The following is a 21,648-nucleotide window of genomic DNA, read 5'->3' on the forward strand; positions in this document are numbered from 1 at the left end:
GTTCTGTGTGATTTCCAGAAGTGATTAGGGTAATGTCTTCAGTAACATGTGTAATTAGGGGAAGTTCTTGACCATTGAGTGCGTTGACTGTAATCTGGTGCGAGAGAGGAGTGACGGGAATCTGAAGCTTAAGTGCAAGTTTGAAGTCCATGAAATTACCCTCCGCTCCCGAATCCAGTAGTGCGTTGGTGCAGTGCGTCGACTGTCGCCATCTCAGTCTTACCGGGAGGAGGGTTGATGATGGTGATGAGGTCTTCTCGGCGGAGATCCCACCCGATAGTAGCCTCATACTTACTACCGGGCTTGCTCTTTTACCGGGCAGGAGTGGATGAAGTGACCTGCCCGGCCACAGTAGAGACAGAGTCCCTGGGATCTCCGCCTCTCCCTCTCCTCCCGGGAAAGCCGAGCTCTCCCCACCTGCATGGGTTCGTGGTCGAATGCGGGGCTGACCGCGCTCGCGCCACCGGGCTGGTGGTCTTCCGGGCTGGACTGGGAACGGCTGGGGCGCGTCAGTCTGGTCACACGATTCAGGCGAGAGTCCACTCTCAGCGCAAGTTCCACCAGTCCGTTCAGTGTCTCTGGTAAGTCCATCGCGTATATTTCCTTCTGAACGCGGTCAGCCAACCCATGCAGGAACATATCCCACTGCGCCTCCTCGTTCCAACGGCACTCTGCGGCCAGGGTGCGGAAACGAATGGAGTAGTCCGCCACCGAGCCTTCTCCCTGTCGCAGTTCGGCGAGTAATCTGGCCGGTCGAAAACCCTCTTCATCTCCTCGGAGAGTGCCTGGAATGAGGTGCAGCAGTCGTCTCCGTTCTCCCACACCGCCGTCCCCCAAAGTGCTGCTTTCCCTGACAGCAGGGTTAGCACGAAGGCTACTTTGGCCTGTTCGCTCTGGAAAGTGCGTGGCTGTAAGGCAAAATGCATAGAACATCTTGTGAGGAATGCTCTGCAATACTCCGGTTCCCCGGAATATCCCTCTGGTGTGGGTAGGCGTGGCTCTGGTCTCTCAACTGCTGCAGGCATCGGTGGTGGGGGAACGGGCGGTGTGGGGGGCGCAGTGGGAGTCTGTAAAAGTTGTACCTGTTGGGTGAGCTCGGACACCTGCTTCACGAGTGCTTGCACCGCACGACCTGTGCCCGAGATGCTCTCTGCTTGTTGGTCCATACGTGAGATACTGTGAGCGATGAAATCGTTGAGCTGTGATGAACTTGCTGCATCCATGGTTGGTCAGATCGTTCTGTGAGGAAATAACAGCAGGATGCAGTATGCAAGTAAAACTCAGTTTAATGGATAATTCAGAATGAACAATGAAGCAGGCACAAGTCGGGGACAACACTCAGATGGATAGTGAAGCAGGGACGAGATGGCGATCCGGTGGTAAACAGGTGATGACGTGCTCGAGTGAATCCCAGGGAAAGTGAACATCCAGATGACACGACGAACTGACGAACATCCAGACGAGGAACAGCAAACGAGGAACAGCAGACGAGGAACAGCAGACGAGGCACGAGCACAGGAAACACACCGGGGAACAACCACAACGATCTGACAACAAGGGAAAGAATTGCTGGGTATATAAAGGGAACTGGAATGGATGACAGCTGGTGACACTAATCAGCACAATGAGTAACCACACCCACACAATACACTCACGCAGACACATCAGCGTGAGAGAGCCGATTCATAAACCGTGACACTTTGCCATTAACGCAGAGTAACAACAGATCACTTTTACTTCACTGAATCTGCCGCATTCATCTTTGAGGAAATATTGAGAATGAAGCATGTCTCTCTATTTCTTTTCTTATTGTTGACGTGCTTACGTCTGCATGGTAAGACATTTATACATTAGGCTACTATCTGTTTTCCCGGTAAAAATGAACGAAAAAAAGTTTTATGATATGCTCTATTAGCTTTATATTCGGAGGATATTCATGTATTGTTTGTATTTTGAAAAATAAATATTGAAAAGTTGTCCCTGTCAATGCACATGGTACAAACCTCTAAAGTAACATGTTCTCGCACCGTTGAGTCACAATGTCGCTTTGTTTTGGATGAATAAAAGTGTAAATGAAAACATGTTATTTAAGTGTAAGATTGAAACAGTAAAAATTATAGGGGAGAGCGGGGCACAACGTAGCCTAACGCTTTTTGACTTTCTCAGTTTGTGTAAATCTACTTAGGGTTTAGAGTATTAATATTTTTCCACATTAATTTCCTACATGTCTAGTACAATTATGTGGTTTTGTTTTATTAATACAGTATACTATTTTCTTAATTTACCCCGAAAGAATGGAAGTGAAATGTGACAACATGCCCCATAGGGTGGGGTATTGTAACATGTGAGGGGAACATTGTAACATCACCATATGACAGCTTAAAATGCTATCTAATCTAATCAAAAATATATATACAAGTCAAACCAAAATATTTTCTTAATAAAATGCAATAATTAACTTTTTCATGTAAAATAATGGCATTTTTTAATAATTAAAAATAAACTAATTTTGGAGTTTGACAACAAACACACCGGAAAACAGAGCCATACAGCATCGTTCAAAACAAAATAATAATTAATAATTTCTGAACATTGACTCTCAGTCTTTATTTACATGTTTCTCATGTTTTCTCAATAGAATTCATAAAAGTATAGAATATAATAGCATATTTCTAATATGGGCTCATTGTAACGCAGTGTGACAACATGCCCCAGCTGCACAACTGTGATTTAAACCCTGCTAGTGTCTTCTAGTTAGCGAAGCATTAAAGAACTATCTCAACTGTTAAATAACAGATTGGAGATTAAAATAATATCAGATTTGTCTAATTTTAAATAAACAAAAAATAGAGATGAATTAAAAAAAAAAAAAGTACTTTTGCTATGGTTAAATAAATGTTCAGTGATATCTTACAAAGATTTCTGAATTTTGGCGCATTTTTTTCTCTATATAGTGTTGATATGGAAACTAGTAAATGCACCAAGTTTCGTGCTGGCATCATGTGTGGAAGTATTTAAAACAAGTGTGTTACAACTAGCCCCGCGTTATGTTGTGCCCCGCACTCCCCTAACGATTAATATATAAAACGTTCCATTGTATCTTAATGTTTTGGCAAATGGCACAATTTCCTGAAGTATTATCAAGGGTACTCATAATATTCATGTGTTGTATGATGTTCATTCAAGATCCTCCATGAGACTCGTGTATTTTTGTCTGATGAGTGAAAGTGTAAATCAATGATGTTCTTCTGTGTTACATTATAATCCAGACATTTACTCATAATTTACTCTTATACTGTAACATGTAAACATGGCAGCGCGTGCACACGCAGCGACATCTCTCTGTCCCAACAGAACGGTGTTTTGTTCGTTTAAAAAGTGTTTGTCCGAATGTTTTACGTGTTCGTCTCGTTTTACTACGTCGCACTACAAGTACAGCAGGCAGTTTCTATTGGATATTTGCAAAAGGAAGGTTTGCAGTGGTCTGAACTTTGCAACAGAGACGCTAAGGGAACTCGGACTCCGGCCTGCAACAACACCGGACTCGCCTACTACTCCCCTCCCGGAAAGAAAGCGTCGGAAGCGATGTGCGAGGGAGCAGAAGAGGGGCAAGCGCGGAGGCGTCCGGGCCAGGCTAGCGGCTAATCCAACTCGCCCAGCCATACCATCCATTCTCCTGGCAAATGTACGATCACTGGACAACAAAATGGATTATATACGACTGCTCAGATCAATGAACCGGACAGTAAGTAACTGCTGTGTGCTCGTCTTCACTGAGACTTGGCTAAATGATAACATTCCCGACTCTGCTGTACAACTGGAGCAGCTAGCCTGCTATCGAGCAGACAGGGCCATTGTAAAGGGAGGAAAATCACGAGGAGGAGGAATCTGTGTTTACATCCGTGATGAATGGTGTCGGGACACTGTAGTGGTAAGCAAACATTGCTCACCACTGGCGGAGTTTATGATCATAAAATGCCGTCCTTTTTACCTACCAAGGGAAATTACCGCGATTTTGCTAGTCGCAGTATACATCCCCCCCACTAACAATAACAGCGATAGGAGCACGGCTCTTATGGAACTGTACCAGGCTGTCAGTGAACAACAGACGGCACACCCAGACGGCTTCATCATCTTCGCTGGAGATTTTAACCATGCAGATCTTAAAACTGTTCTTCCAAGGCTATACCAGCATGTTGATTTTCCAACAAGAGGAGACAACATCCTGGACCTGGTTTACACTACACGCAAAGGAGCATACAAAGCCACCCCCTTCCCCCACATTGGACTCTCTGACCATAATACTGTTATGCTAATGCCCGCATACAGACAAAGAGTGAAAGTAAACAAACCGGTTCGCAAGCAGGTAAAAGTGTGGCCTGAGGGAGCCTCTGATGCTCTTCAAGACTGCTTTGACACAACAGACTGGGAAATGTTTAGGCAGGCAGCTACTTACAATAACCAGACAGACATAGAGGAGTATACAGACACTGTAACCTCTTACATCCCCAAGTGCATTGACGATGTGACCCACACAAAAGACCTCATTACTCGGGCTAACTGGAAGCCATGGTTGACAGGAGATGTCCTCAGGCTGCTGAGAGCCAGGGACAAAGCCTACAGAGCTGGGGATGAAGCTGGCATGAGAACAGCGAGAGCCAACCTGTCCCGTGGCATCAAGGAAGCAAAAAAGAAATACACTCACAAGATAACCACCCACTTCAAAGACAGCAGGAACGCACAAAGCCTATGGCGGGGCATTCAGGCCATCACGGACTACAAGCCCGCGCCACAGAGCTGTGAGAGCGACATCCCTTTGCTCAATAATTTGAACCACTTCTTTGCTCGCTTTGAAGCACAAAATAGCACCTGCCCACAGAAGATCCCTCCTCCTCCACATGAGCAGCCTCTGTGCCTCTCTGCCGATAGCGTGAAGAGGACATTTGCTGCTATCAACATCCGAAAGGCAGCAGGCCCAGACAACATCCCAGGTTGTGTGCTGAAGGACTGCGCTGAGGAGCTGAAGGATGTCTTCACAAACATCTTTAACACTTCCCTGAAGCAAGCCATCGTTCCATCATGTTTCAAAGCTGCCACCATCATACCTGTGCCGAAGAAAACTGCTCCATCATGCTTAAATGACTACCGCCCCGTGGCACTGACATCCATCATCATGAAGTGCTTTGAGCGGCTTGTCATGTCACACATCAAATCCATTCTTCCCCCCACCCTGGACCCGTTCCAGTTTGCATACCGTGCCAAACGGTCGACAGAGGATGCAATCTGCTCTACACTCCACCCAGCCCTCACCCATCTGGAAAAAAGAGACTCATATGTGAGATTACTGTTTATAGACTTTAGTTCTGCATTCAACACAATAATACCACAACAACTAATCTGCAAGCTTGACAAACTGGGACTCAGTACTTATCTCTGCAACTGGCTACTGGACTTCCTCTGCCAGAGGCCTCAAGTGGTACGTGTTGGCACTATTGGTACTAGTGGCACTAGTGGTACGTGTTTGCACTATTATTAAATAACATCTCAAGCTGCATCACACTGAGCACGGGGGCCCCTCAAGGCTGCGTGCTCAGTCCGCTGCTCTTCACCCTGCTGACGCATGACTGCACTGCAAATTACAGCGACAACCATATAGTGAAATTTGCTGATGACACTACTCTAGTAGGTCTTATCACCAAGGGCGACGAGACCAAATACAGGTTGGAGATCGACCTTCTGACCACGTGGTGCAGGGACAACAACCTCCTGCTGAATGTCAGCAAAACTAAGGAGATTGTTGTTGATTTCCGGAGAGACCACACCCAACACCTGCCACTGACCATTAACGGTGCTGTGGTGGAAAGAGTGAGAAGCACCAAATTCCTGGGGGTTCACATCAGTGAAGACCTCTCCTGGACCACCAACACTGCATCACTGGCAAAGAGGGCTCAGCGCCGCCTGTACTTCCTGCGGAAACTCAGGCGGGTAGGTGCTCCACCAGCCATCATGATCACATTCTACCGAGGCACCATTGAGAGCATCCTCTCCAGCTGTGTTGCTGTGTGGAGCGGAAGCTGTACTGACTACAACAGAAAGGCCCTGCAGCGCATAGTGAACACAGCTGGAAGGATAATTGGTGCCTCACTCCCACTCCCCTCCCTGAAGGATATTTACACCGCCCACCTCACTCGCAAAGCCATCACAATTGTGAGTGATGCAAGCCACCCCGCTCACAATTTGTTTGAGCAACTGCCCTCTGGTAAGAGGTACAGAAGCCTGCGTGCCCGCACCACCAGACTCACCAACAGCTTCATACACCAGGCTGTTAGGATGCTGAACTCTCTTCCCCTTCTCCCCCCAGTTACATAACATCCTTTGGACTTGCGTTGCTGTTGCTGTCCTGTTTGTCCTGAAAACTGACTTTTGCACTATTATTATATTGACTGTATGCATAAATTGCACATTGCACACTGGAACAACAGACTTTTTGCACTATTTGCACTTTTGCACTATTATATTGACTGCATACAGTATATTGTCTGTACACCGTGGGATGGAGGAAACGTAATTTCGATCTCTTGTATGTCTTGACATGTGAAGAAATTGACAATAAAGCTGACTTTGACTTTGACTTTGATAATCTAAAAAAAAAAAAAAAAAAAATTTTTACAGCACTATTATGCTTTTTTTTTGGGCTAATGTTAATTGTTTCTTCTTCAGGTGTGTTTGCTGATACAGAAGAAGTGTCAGTGAAGGAGGGAGATTCAGTCACTCTAAACACTGGTGTTCAAACAAACCAACAAGACAGTATTAGATGGTATTATAATGGCATTCACATTGCTCGCATCACTGGAGATCTCAGTTATATCTGTACAGATGTTCAGTGTAATGAAGGTAATGAGAGATTCAGAGGCAGACTGAAGCTGGATCATCAGACTGGATCTCTGACCATCATGAACACCATCTCAGACTCTGGAAAATACACACTAGAGATCATCATCAGCGACAGCAGATTCAGTGAGAAGATCTTCACTGTTTCTGTTTATGGTGAGTCATTATGTTTAAAAGGAAATCTTGTACATGTAAATCACATATTAATGTGTTGAGTGACTTTCAGGGGTGTTTTTTTCTTTACCTGTATTTTAATTCTCACACAGCATCACTACCAGTCCTAAGTTTTGGATCGGTAAGATGTTTGATGTTTTAAAAAGAAGTCTCTTCTGCTCACCAAGGCTGCATTATTTGATTAAAAATACAAAAAGTAATATTATGAAATATTATGACAATTTAAAACAGCTGTTTTCTATGTAAATATATAGGGAAATGTAATTTATTTCTGTGATCAAAGCTGTATTTTCAGCATCATTACTCCAGTCTTCAGTGTCACATGATCCTTCAGAAATCATTGTAATGTGATGATTTGATGCTCAAGAAACATGCATTACTATCAATGTTGAAAACAATTATTTACATTTTTATTTCAGGATTCTTTGACGAATAGAAAGTTCAAAAGAAGAGCATTTATCTGAAATAGAAAGCTTTTGTAACATTAAACACAACCGTTCAAAAGTTTGGGGTCAGTAAGAATTATAATTTTTATTTTTTTTGAGGGGAAAAAATAATAGAAATCAATACTTTTATTCATTAGGGATGAATTAAATTGATCAAAAGTGACAGTAAAGACATTTATAATGTTACAAATGATTATATTTCAAATAAATGCTGTTATTTGGAACTTTCTATTAATTAAAGAATCCTGAAAAATCTCAATCTCAACATTGATAATAATCAGAAATGTTTCTTGAGCATCAAATCATCACATTACAATGGTTTCTGAAGGATCATGTGACACTGAAGACTGGAGTAATGATGCTGAAAATTCAGCTTTGATCACAGAAATATAATACATTTTAAATTATATTAAAATAGAAAACAGCTATTTGAAATTCATAATATGTAACAATATCACTGTTTTTGTTGTATTTTTAATCAAATAAATGCAGCCTTGATGAGCAAATGTTTTTTTGACAGTGTTCTTCACATGCACATCACATGACACACAGTTGCCACAACAAACAAGTGCTGCTCACATTTCTAAAGTTATTAACATGAAAAATGAACGTAAATAGTCAGTGTTTCTGTGCTGGTGTTTCCAGTTCCCTTTCGTTGTCACTCCGAGTTCCGTCGGATGACGACGAATGGGATTTTCGCTTAGAAAGCCTATCAGCTTCAAACAATATAAAACGAGCCAATGGCAAAGAAATGCCATGGGTCTGCGGAATTTGCATAGCGTAACACCGCCTCACCTCGTGGGTATTTAAGGAGAACGCTGGCAGCAAATAGGCATGTTTTCGCTTCGGAGCCAAGAGTATCTCTTCACTCCACAGCCATTTCTGACTTCACTCTACGAGACGAGCCCCTCTCTCCGGTGTTGGTGTGACGGCGATCTGCAGCGAGTTCACATTGCCTGCTGATCTGTGCAGTGATCTGCCAATGAGTGTGTTTCTCCCTGCTCGCTTCAACATCGCGGAGTTTTTTCTCCTCTCACAAAAGAGCTCGCACGCGGCACGTCTTTTTAAAGACGGCTCGCCCGTGCATTTCTGGTTGCAGTCGACTCATTTCCGATTTTGATGGGCATATTCTTTGCTCTGCGTGCTTGGGCTTGATCACGCTAGAGCAGCGTTTGTGGATGACTCACGTTCTCCTCGCGGGAACGTGATCATCGTGTCATTACGGTCGAGACTCAATGATCTCGTTAGAGAGAGAGTCCCCTCATCCACACCCCGATCTAACACTCTCCACGTGAGGTGCTACTTCGGCTGGTGGCCAGGGTGACCTGAGGGTGTGAGTGTGGAACAAATCCGCCGACTGTTTGTCCGTGGACCACGCCCCCCTCTTCAGTGACGCAACCCGCGAGTGTTCAGGGGATTCCCCGGGTCTATTTTCGGATGTCCCGCGGGTTTCCCTTGACGCTCCAGAATCGGATCTGTTGTCCATTGCAGCATCACAGGGCGGGCTAGAATCTTCAGGAAGTGAAGATTCAACAGTGCTGCCACTTTCGGGTGTGCATATGGCATTTGTTGAGTCAGATCCTGAGATGACGGCCATGCTTTCCCGGGGCGATTGGTTTTTGGGTGTGGCCGCTGGCTCATGTCGGCGTCCACTCCAATGCCTTTCTCCCGGATGTGCATCAGGAGATCTCGAAATCCTCGAAGACCCCCCATGTCTTCCAGCGATCCCTCGTTGATCTCCTCCGCCCTTCCTTCCCTCGACGAGGCCGCTGCCCATGGGTACACTGGGGTCCCCCCGGTTGAACGCTCTGTTGCGATGCTACTGTGTCCTCAGAGTGCTTCCTCTCGGCGCGATCCTAAGCACCCGTCCGAAGCCTGTAGTTTTCGTCTACACTTGTGGCGAATTCCTATAGCGCTACAGGACAGGCAGCTGCCTCACTGCATGCCATGGCCATTCTGCTGGTCTACCAGACCCAGATGCTCACGGATATGCACGAGGGCGGGACTGACCCAGGGCTCTTCAATGAGCTGCGCGCCGCCACTGACCTTGCTCTCCGAGCGACGAAAGTGGCCGTACGCTCCCTGGGTTAGGTGATGTCCACCAGTCTGTGGCTGAACCTGTCCGATGTGCAGGATGTCGGGCGGACCCATCTGCTTGACACCCCCATATCCCAGGTCGGCCTCCTCGGCGGTGCGGTTGAGGGCTTTGCCCAACAGTTCTCAACCGCCCACGAGCAGACTGAGGCTTATTCTGCCCCGACGGCCCGCCGTCCGCTCAGATCCCTCAGTCTGCCCACCGCCGAAGGCGTCCTCCTGCGGCTTCCACCCCGCCCGTTCACCCGGGCTGGCTCTGGAGGCCGCAGGGGGACGCCACAGTCCTCTCCAGCCCCGCCCCCCGCTATACGCCGGGTTAAGCGGCGCTCTTGAGATGGGCTCTTCAGAGGTGGGACTCAGTTCTTTCCAGGAGCTGGTAGCAGGGCCACTCCTTTCCCTGGTGGAGGGCCAGGGAAGAATCCTTATTCAGAAAGAACTGACTCTCCCGTCTCTGAGCACACAGAGTTCTCGGACGACACGGTGCGCCGCCCCCGGGCCGTGCACCCCTCGTCCTCCTCTGTCCCAGAGCCGGATGACAGTGCGCGCCGTCCACGGACCGTGCCGCTCTCATCCTCCTCTGTCGCCAGACCCCTGGCAGAGCAGACCCCCGTGGAACGTTCGTCCTTCCCTGGTCTCCTCTGTCAGGACGCGGTCCATGGCTGTACCCCCACACCGGGCCGCTATGCCGTCCACGTCTGGGTCAGCCATACCGCCTCGCTGCCCCACCGACGGGAAGTCTGTGGTTCGCATGACCCCGCTGGTTCAGTCCTTGGGAGCCTGGCTAGAGCTTCCCAAACTGTCCCGCTGGGTCGCACGAACGATCAGGCTCGGCTACGCGATTCAGTTTGCGCGGTCTCCTCCCCGCTTCAGGGGAGTCCGCTCCATTATGGTCGGTGGCAATGCCCCTATCATGAGAGCGGAGGTTGCTACCCTGCTGGCGAAGGGTGCGATCGAGACTGTCCCTCCAGCCGAAATGAAGACCGGCTTCTACAGCCCGTATTTCATTGTCCCGAAGAAAACCGGTGGGTTACGGCCAATCCTGGACCTGCGCGTTCTGAACCGCTCCCCTCACAGGCTGCCGTTCAAGATGCTCACCGCCAAACGCGTTTTCGAATGTGTGCGGCACCAGGATTGGTTTGCAGCGATCGACCTGAAGGACGCCTACTTTCATGTCTCCATCCTCCCTCGACACAGACCGTTCCTGCGGTTTGCTTTCGAGGGACAGGCATATCAGTACGCAGTTCTCCCATTCGGGCTAGCCCTGTCTCCTCGCGTCTTCACGAAGGTCGTCGAGGCAGCCCTTGTTCCCCTCCGGGAACACGGGGTTCGCATTCTGAACTATCTCGACGACTGGCTAATCCTAGCTCACTCTCGAGACCAGCTATGCGAACACAGGGACTTGGTGCTCCGCCATGTAGCTCGTCTGGGCCTTCGGGTCAACTGGGAGAAGAGTAACTTTTCCCCGTGCAGAGGATCTCTTTTCTCGGTATGGAGATCGACTCGGTCGCCATGTCCGCGCAGTTTACGAGCGAGCGCGCGCAGTCACTGCTGACTTGCCTGAGACAGTTCGAGGGCAAGAGTGCGGTTCCACTGAAACTTTTTCAGAGGCTCCTGGGGCATATGGCATCCGCAGCCGTGGCAACACCGCTCGGATTACTTCATATGAGACCGCTTCAGCTTTGGCTTCGCGACCGAGTCCCGAGGTGGGCATGGCAACACGGCACTCTCCGAGTACCAGTTACTCCGACCTGCCGTCAGACCTTCACCCCGTGGTCGAACCTCAGTTTTCTACGGGCCGGTGTGCCCCTGGAACGAGCTTCCCGGCACATTGTTGTAACAACAGATGCCTCCGCCACGGGCTGGGGTGCCATGTGCAATGGACGTGCTGCCGCGGGCTCCTGGACAGGACCCCACCGCCTTTGGCACGTCAATTGCCTCGAGTTGCTGGCTGTACAGCTCGCCCTGCGCCGCTTCCGAGCCGTGCTCTCGGGCCAGCATGTACTAGTCCGATCAGACAATACCGCGACTGTAGCGTACATCAACCGTCAAGGTGGTCTGCGCTCTCGCCGTATGTCGCAACTCGCCCGCCACCTCCTATTTTGGAGTCAGAAGCATCTGAGGTCGCTTCGTGCCATCTATATTCCAGGAGCTCTGAACTGTGCAGCCGACGAGCTCTCACGGCAGACCCTGCGCAAGGTCAGGGAGGACGAGGAGCAGGTCACCTTGGTAGCGCCGTACTGGCCCACCCGGACCTGGTTCTCCGAACTTGTACTCCTCGCGACAGCATCTCCTTGGCCCATACCTCAGAGGAAGGACCTACTTTCTCAGGGACGGGGCACCCTATGGCACCCTCGTCCCGATCTTTGGAACCTCCATGTGTGGCTCCTGGACGGGACAAGGCAGGTTTGAGTACCCTACCACCAGCGGTGGTGGCTACCATCACTTCCGCTAGAGCGTCGTCCACGAGACACGTCTACGCGTTGAAGTGGAACCTCTTCGTCAACTGGTGCTCTTCTCACCGAGAAGACCCCCGGAGATGTTCGATCAACGTCGTGCTTTCCTTCCTTCAAGAGGGGTTGGAGCGAAGGCTGTCTCCCTCCACCCTCAAGGTCTATGTCGCCGCTATTGCCGCACAGCATGATCTTATAGAAGGTAAGTCGGTGGGGAAGCATGACCTGATCGTCAGGTTCCTGAGAGGAGCGAGGAGACTGAATCCTCCTCGCCCTCCTCTCGTACCCTCTTGGGACCTCGCAGTGGTCTTAACTGCCCTGCGTAGTGCTCCCTTTGAGCCTTTACAGTCAGTCGAGCTTAACTTCCTGTCAATGAAGACGACGCTTCTGACTGCATTGGCCTCCATCAAGAGGGTAGGGGACCTGCACGCATTCTCCGTTGACGAAGCGTGCCTGGAATTCGGGCCGGCGTACTCTCACGTGATCCTGAGACCCCGGCCTGGATATGTGCCTAAGGTTCCTACCACTCCCTTCCGGGACCAGGTGGTGAACCTGCAAGCGCTGCCCCCGGAGGAGGCAGACCCAGCCTTGGCACTGCTCTGTCCAGTACGTGCTCTTCGCATCTATGTAGACAGAACGCAGTGTTTCAGGACCTCAGACCAGCTCTTTGTCTGTTATGGTGGGAAGCTGAAGGGAAAGGCTCTCTCCAAGCAAAGGTTATCTCACTGGATAGTGGACGCCATTGCTTTGGCATACCAGCAGCAAGGTCGACCGTGCCCCCTTGGTGTGACTGCCCACTCCACCCGGAGTGTGGCATCCTCTTGGGCTCTAGCGCATGGCGCCTCGCTAACAGACATCTGCAGAGCTGCAGGCTGGGCGACACCTAACACATTCGCCAGATTCTACAATCTCCGAGTGGAGCCTGTGTCCTCTCATGTACTCGCTTCAACCAGCTAGTACCGGACCCGCTCAGGTGTCTTCGCTTGCTCGCCATTCCACTCTACGGACTGGATACGTGCGATATTCTCCTCAGGTGAGCTTCTCCGAAAGCCCTGAGTTCCTCCAGCACTCCTGACGTCGGCGCCAGTGTCTCTTGCCTGCGCGTCGGCTAGGTGCCTCCCGTGTGCATGGTACCTCCCGGAGCTACCCCCACATGTGTATTCCCACTGTAAGCCTCTCTGAGCATGTGTCTTTCCCTTGGCAAGCCACCTTGCCACCCCTGGGGTTGAAATATTCCACCTGCGGCTGGACACCCCAGTGATTCCCCATATGCATCCCTCGGGTCATATGTGTATTCTTAAGTCCCCCCCTCTGGGTTGGCAGTAATTGCATACTTCCCTAAAAGATCTGGGATATGCTCCCCAGTGTACCTTGGTATTCCTGTGTTAAATAGGAGTCCTTCGTCCGTGCTAGTCTCACGACAGGGATCTCAGATTTACGCAGGGCACTGGAAGACAGCTGGGAAGGTGGCGTGATTAGACTGGTAAATCCCATTCGTCGTCATCCGACGGAACTCGGAGTGACAACGAAAGGGAACGTCTCGGTTACGGATGTAACCCTCGTTCCCTGAGTAGGGAACGGAGACGTTCCGTCTGCCTGCCACTTCCGCTGTACCGCGGGGATCGCCTGAGCTCAGTCTTGGCTCCTCAGCGAAGAAAACATGCCTATTTGCTGCCAGCGTTCTCCTTAAATACCCACGAGGTGAGGCGGTGTTACGCTATGCAAATTCCGCAGACCCATGGCATTTCTTTGCCATTGGCTCGTTTTATATTGTTTGAAGCTGATAGGCTTTCTAAGCGAAAATCCCATTCGTCGTCATCCGACGGAACGTCTCCGTTCCCTACTCAGGGAACGAGGGTTACATCCGTAACCGAGACGTTTCCAGTGCTTGATGCTGTTTTAGCTGCTAGTTCTTCAAAAACACACAAGATGGAGCCATTCACCAGTTAAATCAACATCATACAACTGATGACCAAAGTAGAAACGTGTAGAAATAGATATCAGACAAAAATACTGTTGAAGTTGATTTATAAGTCACTTTGTAAATAACAATGACTGTCTTTAGCTCTTCTAGATCAAGATTCAGGTTCAGATCCGACTCCATTCCTGACAGGACTATATGTAGCTGTTGCTGTTTCTGTTTCTGCTGGTGTTATTGCCATTCTGCTGATTGTTGCTGTGATTTGCTGTTGCAAGCGCAGAGCAAGAAGGAAAGGTGAGTGTAAAATACAAATGATTTAATAAGATTGAAATATGACATTTAAAAACATCTTTAAAAGATGTTATAATTCTCTATTTGTTACTCTAACCAAAGTAATGTTTAATTGAGTTTGTTGTTTTTCCTCCAAAAGCTAACAGGACGGAGCGCAGTGAACAGGTGAGAAACTACATGACCTGAATCTGTGTGACTGCAAAACTCACATCTGTCAGCTGATGAAATGTTTGTGTGTGATTTACATTTTATATTATTATATAATTAGAATAATTTGTTCACATAATATTTCAAGCATTTAAACGTACAGGTTGTTTAGGAAAGATTAATTATTTTAACACATGTGAAGAGAAACATCCTACATTATAGGATATTTTGTTATTTTTTGTAATTCTAAGCCTAATTCTTTTTCCTTCTGTGAATCTGTGTGTTTTTATATACAGGCGAGTGGAGCTGAAGACTCGTCCCCTGATCAGAGAGACACTTTTTTGATGAAGAATCTCAGTGACTCGAACCTTCATCAGACTGAGGCTGAGGCGGCCAATGAAACGCCTTCATAACTCTTATTATATTATATATATATATTTATATTTATTAGGGATGTGAATTTCTGCCAAAAATGCCATTCGAAAATCGAGGAGCAAAAGTCGATTATCGTTAGAAAATCGAAAAAAAAGATGACACGAAAAAAACGCACAATGACAGAAAGGGAGGCCAATTTCATCTTTAGCGATTTATCATCAAAAATACTGTTTATTATTCGAACAATTAACATGTTTTCGTTGTTTTTTTAAATACCGGTAGTTAACATAGAATACAAAAAAAACAATAAGCACGACAGTCCAATTTTACATCGCCAAACCAGATGCTCGTTAGATTTTAAAAAAAAATGTCATAATGATTTTATGCAAACCTGCCTTGTTACTGCAAAAGCCTACTTTTTAAACAAATTAGTTTCAATCAAAACTATTCGTGTGATACCACTGCGCAATACACACACATTACCGCGGGATGGCGGGTGTTCATTTCATAAACTGTGGACAATGGTAGCTTATTTAATGTAGCCTATAAATGAATGTATATGTCCAAAAAACAGATAATGTCATCATACGTGTAGTGCTATCGTCGAGTAATAATCTGTTTGGTTGTAAAATGTATTACCTGAATGAAATGAACTAGAATGTATCGTCCTGTGGAATCATTCATTCACAGTATCATATGAAGATGTTCAACTAGATCTTCATCGCTGGCAAAAATATGAAGCATTTGCAGATTTGCTTTCACTAGACTGTACTGTAGGTCCACGGCCACTTCATCCAACGCTCTTGATCTTCTTAAATCTTCCTGTTACGACTCCGTGTCGAGTGTGAATTGAAAGCGCTTCAGACGATTCAGTGCGTGAGGAAACTGAACAGATCATTCAAACTGATTCGCGAACCGATTTAGACAGATCTGCCAACTTGTTTGATGAAGTCTTTGAACAGAATCGACTCAAAAGAGTGATTCATTTGTGAATGGAGCATCGCTCATGCCCATAAAAAAGATACAGCGCGCTTGGAATAAACTACGCATTTAACAACATGTATTGCATTAAAATAAAGTAACGAAAGGAACGTCGCCCAACGTAGTGAAGTAAATGTAGCCTACTTTGTTACTACCATAGACGGTTACTATAGACTCTCTCTCTAAGTCGTCCTCAGACGAGCCTTCCATCGTTGCCTCCAGGCATCCCGATTCTCCATGCATCCGGCCAGTTCGTTGGTGCTCTGGGCTCCTGTATCCCTCTTAAGTATGTCCAAGTATGTTAGCGTGGGACGTCCTCTTGACCGATGGCCATGTGTTGGTTCCCATAGCACCAGCTTGATGGCTGGCAGCTCGCGATGCCTTCGGCAATGTCCTGCAAGTCTCATTCTCCTCACAGCAATCTTGTTGCTCACTCTTGATATTCCCTCATACAGGATTTTGTTGGTTACATGCACACTCTTACTGATATTAAGCACTGCACGCAGCATCCTGGTGTAGCACCCGTCCAGGGACTTCTCTAGGGTTGGATTCAGGGTCCAGCATTCACTGCCATAGAGGAGAACAGACTCTACTGTCGCGTAGAAGAAGCGAAGAAGAAGCGAAGAGGAGTTTTATTTGGCGGGAGAGGTTGGAATTCCATACACTGTTCATGCCGTTCAGGGCCCTCCATGCAAGTGCCTTCCTCACTTTTAGATCTTGCTCAGTTGAGTTGACCCATGCGCCCAGGTACTTAAAGTCCTCAACTTCTTTCAGCACAGTGTCTCCTACTGTTATCAGAGGTTGATGTTCCGGTGGTACGTTGTAGGTCATGACCTCAGTTTTCTTTGCATTTACCCTAAGGCCAACCTTAGTGCACTCTAGCTCCACATAGACAGTAGACAGTAAAGGTTAGTCTACTACCCACCTCTGTTGGGCGCAGAGTTAACGGTCACGACAATGCTCTTCTTCTGTTGTTTGTTTACACTATGTATAAAACGCTGGTATCCTAGATCGCGCAGGAGGGGGTTTCATTCATGTTAGTGACACCTTGTGTCCCTGACAGGAAAATACTAGGCTACTGCGCGATCTGTGACAGTAGGCGCGCCGTCAATTATGTCACATTGGAATTGTGCGAGAATATAACGATATTCGAATAAGCAATTTTATGATCGAATTTCCAACGCAGTTCGACTATTCGACTATTCGAAGATCGCGACTCATCCCTAATATTTATGTATAACTCACATCGCTCACAGAGAAAGAGTGTCACATTACCAAGATTTCATGTGTTGGCACCAATACTAGTGAAAATTCACCTTTACACCAATTTGAACTAATTCAAAGTAGTTCGTTTTTTAGTTTTTAAATATTAAGTAGCCTAAATATATTTTACAATATGCAAACATTGCTTCAGAAAAGGCAAACGGTTAATTAGTAAGAAACAAAGAAGAACATTACCTCCAACAGGACAAAGAGCGCTTGAGGATTTTCGTGGTATTTAAATGTTTATTAAAGCTGCTAAATTGATTCAGACAGAAACAGTAAGTGATTTCTCTGTTTCCCTGTAATCATTAAATCAGTGTGTTCCAAAACAATGACAAAATTCACATTTATGAGATGTAAGCATTCAAAACTGCAGTCTCTCACTTACGTACTCACATCAAATGCTCTCTAAAAACTAAAGCTCCGCCCCCTACGCTATAAACACTAACTGGCCAAAGCGACCGTTGACACGTCACGGAGAAACATGGGTTAGGCCGTGTGTCCACCAAAGCCTTTTTCCACGCGCCTGGTGTATGTTTTCAATTGTTTTCAATGGGAGTGCCGCGTTTTTTAAACGCCATGAGCATAACGAGACGCTGAGAGTTTTTTTCACGCTGAAGCGCCAAGCGCCCGGCGTTTTTTACTGGTCGCCGAGAGTTGAAAAATGTTCAACTTTTGGTCAAACGCAGCGCTCATCACTGTCACCAGTCACCAGTCACCAGCCACCAGCCGTCCAATGACAGAGGAGGAGGGGCGGGGCTAATACCACACCGACCAACTGTCACAACATTCTTTCTGTACAACGACATCAACCAGCAGAGCTAACCGAACAACATGGATAAAAAATATTTTTTTAGTATGAAACAAATTATCTGCGAAATCAGTTACAAGTAAACTGTGCAGCGGATATTCTGTATCATAGCAACAAAACGTCTCAACGGAAAAACGCTGCGCTGCCAAAACGCTCTCAAGCGCCCAAAGCTAGGCGTCTTCAGCAGAGCGTCTAGCGTTTTCAGCTGGCTAAAAATGCTTTGGTGGACACACGGCCTTAGAGTTGTGAGTTTGAATTTATCTCTACTATTGAATCCAACGTATCATCAGCACTCGGATTCGCTACCAAGTGCGACTTGGAGTCTGTGAGGTAAACTAAATGCTATTGGCTATTTGAAAAGGGGGAGGAGCCATTCAATATTTCCCGCCTTAGCTCCTGTTTCAGTGGAAATTACGTCAACGCGTCAAACAAACCTGCGCGTTTCAAGGCACTTCAGTGGGACTTTAAAGGAGCACTAGGTAACTTTTCAACCTTCATAATCTATTTCCAAGTCTCTTGTGATGGTACATCGACTTACAATAGGTTGAATGACACGTCTGCCATAGCCTGACGGGGTCTGTAGCGTTTTTAATCGTACTTTTAAACTTTGGGTTTCGGGTAGTAACCGGCGAACAAAGAGAACTACAAAATTTGACTGCTTTACGGCATACGTCACTTCCACCCCCACCCCCACTTTTTTAAAATCGGACGTGCGAGCCAAATTTTAAAGTCATTGCCGAAGCAGCACAGAAAAACAAGAAAGCAAAGGTTTTATCGGAGCAAAGCAAAAAGAGATAAAGAGAAAGTGATTGCGTTAAAGGCAGAACGAGGATCAACATTGGGCCAGCGTTTTCTCGCTGGCGTGAGCTGAAGGAGGAGGAGGGGTGCCCGACCGATGCGGACTTGGCTGTCATGCTTTTGGACTAGTAAGTTTATTGCTTGAATACTATCTCTTTGGGTTTTTTTTTGTCTGCCTGACTACGTTACGGAAGCTATCTTATCCTCCGTTTATCTTCGTGAATCAAGTAATGATAGTAGAGTATAGGGAATTATCAATCTGGTAGCTAGTAAACGATATTCTAGTTTTTGATGGTTAGCTATCGCTAGCATTCTCGTTCTGATTTGAACTTTGCAATCGATGAAATGCAAATAGCAAATGTTTAGCCTAAAAAGTGTACTCTACTCAACATGTACAAAGAAAGGAGGAAGATTATTAATATTATCATTGTGTTCATAGCTTCTCATTTGTTACATGTGTAAAGTTACTTGATTGTGTAATTTGCGATTATTTATAGCTACAGAGGCAAACGGGATTCTTGTCGCAATTTTTTCGGATGACGAATTTGGTTATTATCTACCACTCAAACATTGCATTGAAGTATCATATAGATTCAGTAAAACGGTAACCATTTGTCGTTAGAAAAAAAATAAAACCCAAATTATATTCATATGACATGCTGAAATATATGCCACTGTACCTGGGATGAAGACATTTCACACGCGACGCAAGCAGAACACCTGCATGTGACCTCCTCCTACAGTGTTCAGGGCTATCATGGTTGTCAACAAATGCACGTGCATGTAGGATGACAGAGTTTACGACAGTAGTAGAGGACAATACTGTTTCCCAACTGTAGGGGGACCCCGAGAGCAAAAGTTACCTGGTGTTACTTTAATAACAGCAACATTTACACTGCAAGACCTGCAAGGGTTTTTCGTCTGCTTACGTTTACATTCATTTATAACAGGTTGTGAACATGAATACTTTATCAAAGATTAACATTTTGAACAATTTCAAGTAATTCCATACTGAAAGAGAAATGCTCTTCACGGAGAAGCTGTCAGTCAAACAACACACAGGTCAAGTGAATATACCAATAATGTTATATTTACAATTTCAGTATTAGCATCTTCACAACACTACAGAGGAACATCCCTGATGAAAACACCAGTATGATGTTATTCCTGACATTAATGTTACTCTAAACTGGTGTTTTCAGCAGAAGATGTTTAAGTTTATGAAGCACTTTGCTTGTGGTGTCGTATCTTTGTGGTTAAAGTGTAAAAGGTTCAAATCGTGCAAGGTTTGATCCATGAAATATCACCATTGTGTCCTTGATCAAACTCTGAATCTCAGGAACTGAACCTGTAAAACTGAGGAAAGAGACTGGAGGAAAGCAGCAACAAAATGCCTAATGTATGTTTATGTAATGTATTTTTTATATATTATCTTCCATAATTATTACTGACTGTTGCATAAGCCTTCTACTGGTATTAAGTTTCACAGATATGTTTATTGGTTAAACATCTATATGCATTTTGTATCATGAAGCACGTTTTTGTCTTCGTTAAATGTGCAAACATTGAATTGCTTTTCTTTGTATTTTATTTTAACAAATGTCTTATAACATTGTAACCTTTTATGAAGCATTTGAGATGGCATGCTGATCAGCTTTTTTGTGTTTTTTTTTTTACTGTCAAGTTTTTTACTGGGATTTAACGGTAATGATGCACTTATTCACATCATCTCTTCGTTATAAATTTTCTTTTAGTTCTATTCTTGAAGAATATTTTGCTGTGCTGTGATTGTCTATGTTGTTATGTAATTATTTGTGTCATTTATGTGTATGTATTTTATAATATTATTACCGTGATGGAAAAAAGCGCCTTGGCTTGAACACACAGTCAATCCCGGGTTTATCTGCCGGTCTCTCTGAACTGTGAGCTTCCTGGTTATAAGCCGGCAGGATTTACAAGTGTCATCATGGTGTCTGTTGTTATAAATGTTTTCAGAAAAGTAATTTCAGTGTCATAAAGTACTATAATATGCCAAACTCCTCACAAAAGCCCGAACCACGACCTTAGTAGAATATGGACCTTTCTCCTCTCTTCTTTTTTTTATTTTTTACTTTGCATCCGTCAAGGAAAATGTGCTTTGTAACACATAAACTATATTATTTTCTAGAAAATAAATCTAAAGATATGTGTATGTTACTGTGATAAGTGCAATTCAAACTGATAGACTGATTCACTTATAACGGCGGAAGTCTTTTATTATTATCTTTTGGATTTTTAAAAACCTAATTTTATGATGCTGTTATGCAAACTTTAGGCAGTAAGTTTGTAAAAATAGTCATGATTTAGCTGTATACTTCAGAAAATCTTGCAGTGGATCAAAAATAACATTTTAGTAAACATTTAAAAACAAATTAGCAGTAGGCTTTTTATTAGACAAAGAAGAATAAACTTAATGGTAATTTAATAACATTTACAACTTATGGTTTACAAGGTTAAAGCTGCAGTCCGTAACTTTTTTGTGTTTAAAATGTATATAATGAGCGAGTAGTACATCATGAAGGCATTTTCCAAACTGTGTTTTTGAGACTGTCTTTAAGAAGAAAATACTCAGGAATGGTGTTGACTCACATGGTTTGCGCATGGTTGGTCTTAAAGCATATTAAAAACACCACATAGACACATAAACAACATTAAAACCTTGATTTCTACCACAGGGGGACTTTAACTCTTTCCCCGCCATTGACACCCGACTGGCTCCATCATCTCTCATACATGATAGAAAATGTGTTTGTATTTGGTGTAGGAAGGAGCATGTCATTTAAAAAAAAACATGATTTCACTTTATTAAGTAGGCCTATATTAAGTCAAGATCACCGTTTCGAGAGCGAATTTTTTGAACTGATTCTTTTAAATCAACTGGTTCACAATAAATAATATTCATTTGTGGATTCGACTGATCTAGGGGATTAAACTTGCAGTAAATAACAACAACTTAGTGATTTGGAT

The 21,648-nt window shown here is 45.5% G+C and overlaps 1 protein-coding gene and 2 long non-coding RNA genes across 3 annotated transcripts in view; 2 read left to right on the forward strand and 1 right to left on the reverse strand.

The window, feature by feature from the left end:
• Positions 1–21,648, reverse strand: part of LOC130086893 (uncharacterized) — an 832,515-nt gene that overhangs the window by 366,800 nt on the left and 444,067 nt on the right. The gene's annotated exons all lie outside the window — the stretch shown is intronic.
• LOC130086969 (uncharacterized) lies at positions 7,010–14,782 on the forward strand. The gene is made up of 4 exons (XR_008807304.1): positions 7,010–7,047; positions 14,136–14,270; positions 14,407–14,432; positions 14,744–14,782. It is a non-coding gene; the product is annotated as an uncharacterized LOC130086969 (long non-coding RNA).
• On the forward strand, positions 17,769–17,988 carry LOC130086976 (uncharacterized). Its single transcript, XR_008807310.1, has 2 exons — positions 17,769–17,813; positions 17,925–17,988. It is a non-coding gene; the product is annotated as an uncharacterized LOC130086976 (long non-coding RNA).

Source organism: Rhinichthys klamathensis, unplaced genomic scaffold, assembly GCF_029890125.1.
Source record: "Rhinichthys klamathensis goyatoka isolate OS25496 unplaced genomic scaffold, OSU_Roscu_1.1 h1tg000103l_1, whole genome shotgun sequence".
Lineage (NCBI taxonomy): Eukaryota > Metazoa > Chordata > Actinopteri > Cypriniformes > Leuciscidae > Rhinichthys > Rhinichthys klamathensis.